Source organism: Octodon degus, unplaced genomic scaffold (genome assembly GCF_000260255.1).
Source record: "Octodon degus isolate 3935 unplaced genomic scaffold, OctDeg1.0 scaffold00007, whole genome shotgun sequence".
In the NCBI taxonomy this organism is placed as follows: Eukaryota; Metazoa; Chordata; class Mammalia; order Rodentia; family Octodontidae; genus Octodon; species Octodon degus.
The window spans coordinates 22,497,390-22,506,144 of record NW_004524583.1 but is presented as its reverse complement, the minus strand read 5'-3'; the positions used below and the strand labels follow the sequence as shown (position 1 = coordinate 22,506,144).

The 8,755-nt window shown below is 37.7% G+C and overlaps 1 protein-coding gene and 1 pseudogene across 1 annotated transcript in view; both read left to right on the top strand.

The window, feature by feature from the left end:
* Nucleotides 1-8,755, top strand: part of Mnat1 (MNAT1, CDK activating kinase assembly factor) — a 328,673-nt gene that overhangs the window by 4,548 nt on the left and 315,370 nt on the right. The window lies entirely within an intron of this gene.
* Nucleotides 6,702-7,016, top strand: LOC101579216 (annotated as a pseudogene).

Genomic DNA, 8,755 nt, shown 5'->3' with positions numbered 1-8,755 from the left:
ATCATTACAAGGTCAAAAACAGCCTGGTCTACAAAGTGAGCTCAAGGCCAACCTAAACTGAATTTCGAGACCCTGTGTCATAAAGTCAAACAAACTAACCAAAAACCAGCCCCCCCCCCAAAACAATAAAAACTAAATGTTACATTTTTAAAAAAATTTTATTTTAGGGAAGGGTCTACAGGGTGTTCAGGGTCTCACTACTAGATTGAGCACATAGTGATCTGCCAGTTTACAGCCTCCCAAGAGCTGGATTACAGGCACGCCACCATGTTCAGTCTCAGTTGCCATCTCAGCACGCCCCAGGGGCAGAGCTGGTACAGCAGGCCCAGGGATCAAATCCCCAGCCCCTTTGCCCACTTGTAGGCAGGAGCTTGAATCCGCTGAGCTATTTGGCCAGCCCTAAATGTTACAATTTATTTCATCTTACAGATATAATAGGGCAGGATGGGCAAACAAAGTAAATAAAGCAAGTGCCTTGCTCTTCCTTTTAACCACAGGTTTTTTTTTTTTTTTTTTTTTTTTTTAATGATAGATGGTTGACGTATAAATTCGGTTTGAAAGTTGTCAATGGCAAATCTCTATAATTTATGTTTTTCTTCTAATTCCTCAACTACACTTTCAGTTCTGAAATGATGTTTACTTCAACATTCGTATTTTTTTGGAGATAGGGTCTAGCTAGGTCATCCAGGCTGGCTGAGGCTGACCTCAAACTTGGAGTCCTTCTGTCTCATTCTCCCTACTCATGGGATGTAGGTGCGCAATCTCCTGCTTGGGTACTTCAACATTCTTGAAACTTTCACATCTTTTTGTTTCTTTTTTGTTTGGTGTTTTTGAGACAGGGTCTTGTTATGTAGTTCATGCTGGCCTTGAACTCATTCTTTGGGTTAGGCTGGCTTTAAATTTGTGACTATTCTCCTGCCTTAGCCTCCCAAGTGCTAGGATTACAAGTGTATACCACCAGGCCTGGCTGAAGTTTTCACATCTTAATTGGATACCTTTAGGCAGAGAACTGTTAAAAGCTATCTCTGTCCTTTCCAACTCAGACAGAGATCTTGATTGTTAGATACTACTGGTATAAAAACTGTACTGCCCAGCATTGGTTGGAAATGTTATACGTGGATCCTCCTTTGGAACATTAGCTCTCTGAGAAAAAAAGGAGGCCCTAACCAATTGCTTTCATGAACAGTGACCTCAGTACAGTGTACTTAATGTCTTTTGCAGCAAATCCAAGATATCAGGGAACTCTGATCATCTAGACTGGTACAAGGCATATTTAAAGCTAATTCCAGACCATGCATTGCAACTGTAATCTGAAGACATTGTTCATTTTCAGCACATTGGACTTTTATAAGATGCCAGCACAAGTGAGATGTATCTCCAAGAGTGATGGTTAATCATTTACAACTGAGAAGAAGGCATCAAGAAGAAATAAAGCTCCTATCTCCTAAATTCATCAGATCCCACAGCTACTATCACAGCCTTAGTTTTTTTTTTTATTTTTTTATTTTTTAGGAAAGGGTCTACAGAGTGTAGACTACTGGATTGAACTCGTAGTGATCCTCCTGCTTACAGCCTCCCAAGTGCTGGGATTACAGGCATGCGCCACCACGTTCAGTCTCAATTGCCATCTCAGTGTGCCCCAGGAGTGGGGCTGGCATGGCAGGCCCAGGGATCGAACCCCTGGTCCCTGTTCCTGTTTGCACTTTAATCCGCTGAGCTATTTGGCCGGCCCTATCACAGCCTTAGTTGACAAAAATCCAGAGTCCTCACTTTTATGATGAGAAATCTGTTTTCAGGGTTAAAGATAAGAGTTTGTAGCTTTTCTATACTTGGTCCATGAACTCCAGTCCTTCAATAGGAACCTCTTTCTATTTTTTATTGCTTTCTGAACACAGTGCTGCAGTGCCTACATAGATGGGCACAGATCCTGGGAGCGGCCCTTTTGAGGAACTACACACACCAGAGACTGAAGCAGCAGGCTCAGGCTTTGTGTTGTGAGTGCTTTCCTAACACTGTTCATGGTGATGGTGGCCCCATTTTTTTTCTTAATCTCAAAATAGGCACTTGCTGCATACGTTTTTTATTGTAGTTCTTTTATTATAGCAGCTTTTTGCTACCTCAGCTCCTTCCTTAACACTTTTCCATGCTTTTTTTCCTCCCTTGATATGGAATATTTTGAAATTGATTTTTTTTTTTTTTTTTTTTTTGTGGAACTGGGGATTGAACTCAGGCCCTTACTTCACTTGAAGAAGGTAAATGCTTTCATTGTGTCCCTTATTTTAATAATCCGGACACAGATTGAGTATTTCAAAGAATAATGGATCACTTGTTAGAAAATCTAAGACTTAGTTTTGCCATAGACTGGACAGTCATTGATCATCTATTTAACTTTGGCTTTTTTAGAATACAAGTATCTAGTATCTAGACCCTTTATTTTTTGGAGGAACCTGGGGACATTCCTCTACTGAGCTACGTCTTAGGCCTTTTCATTTTTATTTGGAGGCAGATTTTTGCCAAGTTCCCAGGTGGGCCTCAGAACTGTGCTCCTTTTGTTTTAGCCTCCCTCAGCGCTGGAATCACAGGTGTATGTCACTGAAACAGGCTAGACTCTTAAAAATCTGTGTAATTTAATAGTTATTTAAAGGACAAGCAGGAGGCCCTGGGTTTGATGAGTCCTCAGCACCAAAAAATTAAAAAAAAAAAAAAAAAAAAGAAAAGAAAAGAAAGAGAAAGCCAAATAAAATTTATTTAGAAAGCTTTTAAATCAGTAGCTTTAGTCTTTCCTTTGATCATATATTGATTATAAAACTCATACAGTGTTAAAATTTTAGTTATTCTTATTAGCTATTATTGTTCTTTTCCAATAAGGGGAGGGCACTAATCATTGTAGTTACAAAGTTTAAATGTCTTTTATGGATTATTTTATGATTATACTGTGTTTTTTTGTATGACTAGGAATAAATATTAGTGTTCATTTGTCTTTAAGGTACGTTACAGTATAATTATACTCATTTCAGTTCTCTTTCCTATTGAGTATAACTATTAGTCTATTAAAACTGTGGCTAAAAAGTACCATTTCAAATTTTGTTATTGCTAATTTTTTTTTTGTACATATGTGTATTGTGATAGTTAATCTTGATTATCAACTTAATCGGTTTGAGAGGTGCCTAAATTAGCAAAGCACATTGGTTGTATCTGGCTAAGTCATGAAGGCAAGATCCTGGAGACTATCCTGACCCCTAGACCCTTCTCTCACTGTTGCCCTGCACTCTTTCCTGGCTGGGATGAGTTGAGAAACTTTCTTCTACCATGCCCTTGTGCTGTGATGTTTCTGCCTTGGAGCCAGAGAACCATGGCCTGAAACCTCTGAAAATGTGAGCCCAAAACAAGCCTTTTTTCCTTTAAGTTGTATATATTAGGTATTTTCTCTCAGTAGTGGGTAAGTAACTAACATAGCAAATTGGTACCAGAGAAATGGGGTCATTTCTGTCACTGTCCCTGATGATGTGGTTTAGAAGCCTTTGGAACTGGTTTGTGGGAAGAGTTTGGAAAGATATGGAGATGTAAGCTAGAGAAACCCTTGCCTGTTATAAGCAGAGACTGATGTGCTGTTCTAGTAGGAACTCAGAAGATCTGAATGCTGATAGAAATGTGTACAATAAAGACTGTTACTGAATTTTCAGATAAGAATGACAACTCTATTAGGACTTGGAATAGAGGGCATTCATATTACATTGTAGTAAAGAACTTGTCCTTGGTGTAAGACTTTGTATGAGGCTGAATTTAAAGGCAACAGACTAATCTAGTAAAAGACATTTCAGGGCAGCACAATGATCAGGCAGTGGCATGGGTATTGCTAGCTGCTTTTAACCAGGTTTACAATCAGATTAAACAATCAGAGTGAAAGGATTTAAAAAACTCAGTTTGGTCAAGAAAAGAAATGGGGCCGGGGAGATGGCTCAATAGAATAAGCACTTGCTTGGTAAGCACAAGGACCTGAGTTCAATTCTCGGTTCCGCAAAAAAGGAAGCATTTGTAAAGGTAGGGCCAAGGGATGTCGTTGCTGAAGAGATGAGTAGAATGAAAAAGAATCTAAGTATTTTGTACTTCAGAATTCAGCAAGATACCAATTATTGCAGGCTTAAGAGCAGAAAAATGTACATCTTTCATTTGAGAAGAGATTCCCCAGACCCCGTGACTGAGAAGGACTACCTAAATAATTGGTTACCATGAATTCATTTCACCATACTTAGCCTTCCAGGCACTCAGAGGCTTTTGGAGCCATGGTCCAAGTGGATCTGGTCAGTGTTCCAGCTGGTGGCAGACTTTGGCATCATTCCTGTGGTGGTGATTTTACTGACATGAAGAATGCAGGAGTTATGGGGTATAATGGTAGCTTCCACGCAGACTTCAGAGGAAGTTATGTGAAGCCAAGCAATGTGAGACCAGGTTAAAATCCCTGCCAGCAGCCCTTTGAGATTGATTTGTGAAGCTGTGAGAGTGAATCCAGGAGGCTGGAAAGGCCAGGAACAAGGAACAGACTTTGCTAAGGAAAATCACAGGTAGTGAACATTGAGGCCCAGGGAGGCCAGGTGGGCTGCAATTGGCAATGTCTGCCCAGCCTTTTTAGAGTTCATTTAATGCCATGCCTTTACTCTAAATGTCAAACATGGGACTATAGGACTTAATCTATCCTCTGCTGAGCTTTGGTCTTGTTTTGATCCTACTCTTTTCTTTGCCTCAAATCCTCCTTTTTGTAGTGGGAATGCTTACTACATGTCATTATATCATGGGAGCCTGTAATGTCCTTTTTGAATTTTACAGGACTTTATAGCTAAAAGTGTCCTGTGAGTCTTAGAGACCTTTTTTTTTTTTTTTTCTTTTTGAGCCTGTGTATGACTATGCAGTTCAAGTTGGCTTTTAATTCACTTTGGGCCTTGAATTTACAGCGATCCTCTTGCCTCAGCCTCCAAAGTGCTGGGATTACAGGCATGCACACCACACCCAGCTAGAAGAGACTTTTGATTTGGTCTGTTGGTCAGTGCAGGAAGTGTTGAGATTTTAGGGGAAGGATTTAATGTACGAGGATAGTTACATCCTATTAAGCAGAATTATGACCTTGTTATTGTCTCTATTTGGAGAGCCTATGGTTTGAGGAGATGCGTTTGGCTATCAAGTTGACAGGGGGTGGATGATGATAGTTAACGTTGAGTATTAACTTGATTGGCTTGAGAGACTTTGAGGAAATTAGTACAACATACTTCTGGGTGTGTCTGGGTGGGTTCTAGGGGTGGGATCTTGGCAACTCTCTGGTCCCTGACCTTGTACTCCACTTCCTGGGCATCATGAGGGGAGCAGCTGTTTCTGCCTAGTTGTGTTTGCTTTGGAGCCAGCTTACCATGGTTGAAAGCTCAGAAATAAATCTTTTCTTCTTTAAGTTGTGTCTGTTAGGTATTTTGTTCCAGCAGTGCAAAAGAGACTAATAAATGTATATATTTCTGTTGTATTATTCTTCTACACTGGGAGTCCTTTTTAAAGATTCATTTCATTTGTAATCACAGGCACATAATGATGGTAATCCATATGATAATTACACTGAAAAATTCCTGTTACCTAATGACATGATATTTGTGCTAAAGTTATATACATTACTCACATATTTGTGGTGATATTGGTGTAAACAAACTTACCTTGTTTACTTACCTTGCTTCCAATTGTGAAAATATTGCAGTAACTTAAGATAGCACATACAATTATGTACATTGACAGTGATAATAAATGTAATTGGTTTATGTATTATACTATTGCAGAGTATATGACTTAGACTTACAAAAACTTTACTATAAAACAGTATGCTGCATTTTGCCAACAGCAGCCTCATGTACAGTAACCTCATTTACTGCCCTTGATTGCACCAAGAGGTCATATCCATTGATTAGCCCATACTGGTGGTCCAGGTTTGTGTAGGTTTAGTCTGTGATGCCTACACAAGAATGAAATCATCTAACAACGCCTTTCTCAGAACCTATCTTCCTAATAAATGACACATGACTGTACATGTAGATTTCTGTGTTTTTGTTTTTTTTGGCGGAACCAGGGATTGAACTCAGATCCTTGCATTTGCCAGTCAAGCGCTTATCCTACCGAGCCATCTCCCCAGCCCCTAGATTTCTGTTTTGGAGGAAACTTTTATGAGCTTCTACCTACAGGTATTGAAGTTTCATAGGATCTTTGACTTCATGGACATTGATTGGGAACTCTTTCTCTGAAAGTTGTATTATCAAACTTATCTTGGGGAATTCAGACAGTATATTAAGCTATTAGGCCTTGAAGATGATTCTTAAAAAGCAAATTATTTTTTTCTCTAAGAACTTAATACAATAGCACATTAGTTTCAGGAATATAAATGTAAATAGAAACAGAATTAATTTGTTTTCTTATTGCATTTTTCCTGCAGTGAGCATAAAAATAATTGCTATTTTTTATGTTTTACAGTAGGTGACTATAGTCTTGCCTGAGTAGGAATAATCCTAGGTTCACTACTTATTAGCTGTATAAACATAGTGAAAATTAGTCATTCTCTTTAAGATTTTGTTTTCTTGGCTAGAGAGCGGACGTCAGGCTTCTGAACTGGAACTTTCCTTGTGGTAATGAGGGAAGAGCAGTGACCTCCTGGTGCGGAAGCTGCAGCAGGTTTAAAAATGGGTGATGTTGAGAAAGGCAAGAAAATTTTTGTACAGAAGTGTGCCCAGTGCCACACTGTTGAGAAGGGAGGCAAACAAGACCAGGCCAAATCTCCAGGGTCTCTTGGGTGGAAGACAGGTCAGGCTGCTGGATTCTCTAACACAGATGCCAGCAAGGACAAAGGTATGACCTGGAGAGAGGATACACTGATGGAGTATTTGGAGAATCCCAAGAAGTACATCTGAGGAACAAAAATGATCTTTGCTGGCATCAAGAAAAAGGGAGAAAGGGGAGACTTAATAGCTTATTTCAAAAAGGCTACTCATGAGTAATAGTCACTGCCTTATTTGTTACAGAACAGAAATGTATCATGGCTTTTGTATGTGTACCATAATTTAGTAGGTCTCATATACCAGAATTCAGATCATGAGTGGCTGACAATATTTTTGTTGGACAGTCTTGATTTAAATAAAATTAATTTGTAGTTAAATGTGTATCTTTTTTTTTTCTTTTAAGTTTTGATAGTAATTCCTGTTCAGTAACTACTATACTGTTTTCCCTTCTAAATATATGGTTGGATTTGATTAGTAATGTTTGGCTTTTCACAAAGATTGAGAATGTCAACTCAAAACTACTGAAAGTTGGTTTTATATTTAGATTCATATAACTGGTTATGTGAATATGTTTAAATACTGGGAGAATCTTTCATTGTCTCAAAACCAAGCAAGACTCCCCTGTTTTAGTTTGTGTTTGTTAGCTTGTTAAAGGGGGTATATGAAGACAAGAAAACTACGTCTGTATTTTTGGTCTTGACTATGCCAATTTAATTAGAATTCTCTGTATCTAAATAGCGCTGCCTTTTACTTATGGAAAGCATTTTAGTGTGGTGTATGTATAATACCAAATAAAGAATATTTAATATTTCTCACATTTTATAGTTGATCTTTATAATTTAACAGCACATTAGACTTTACTTTTGAATTCTTTAAGTCAGACTGAATTACTGTTAAGGGTAGTATTTAAACAGCTATTTAAAAACACAAGACTAAAACTACTGTTGTATGTGTGATTGGTAGTGGTACTTCCTGTCAGCTCATTAGAAGGGTTAAAGTGAGGAAGGTATAACATGAGCACAAATTTGTATGTGACCATAATACTTAATTAAAAACAAATCAGATCAAAAAAAGATTTTGTTTTGTTGTCTGCACAGTGGATTTATTACTAGTGTGTACCTCAGAGGCTTACTGCATTAGTTGAGGCACAGTTCAAGTAAGCTTAAAAGTAAAACTACTCTGAGCTATAGTTATTTTCAGTATTATAACTGTAAAAAATTTTGCTTTTTTAGGTTGAGTTTAGGAGTCTTTTTGGCAATTTACTCCCTATTGACTTAGCTCTAGACCCTAAGATAATAGATAGAATAACTGAATGAAAATTAATCCTAGAGATTTTAAAGTATTTTCTTTAAGCTTCAACTGCATTAAGTCTATTTTCAAAGGAAAAACATAAGAATTAACATTAACATTAATTCTTGGTGTTTAATATTTTTGCAATCTTTCTCACTTACTTAGCATATTTTCTAGGCTATTGGTTCTCAAACATGTCTTATTCTAAAAATCATTTAGGATGCTTATTTAAAAATGCACATTTTTTAGGATGTCTGTAGGTCTTTTGGGAGAAGGGCCCATATTATGTATTAACCATTTAGATGGTTCTTGTGCGCAGAGAGTTTGAAAAGCACTGTGCTGGGGTTAGGACAAAAGTGGCAGATGTGATTAGAAAAAAACAGTATGATAGTACTCATGCTTTTGTTAAATAATCTGTTTATTTAAAAATATTGGTTGCTAAAGAAACATAAAACTCCAAGATCCTGCAGCGTAGTTACATCCAGTCTGCTGATTTAGGAAAAAGACTTCTGAGGAATCAAATCATTTGGTGGGTTCACTTGAAGCTGAAAAAGATTTTGCAAAGTTTGCATCAAGGGAACAATTATTTGCATGGTTTCTTTTAATTCTACCAGGTGCATTTGCTTTTTTTATTTTATTTTATTTTTATTTTTTTTAGGGAAGGGTTT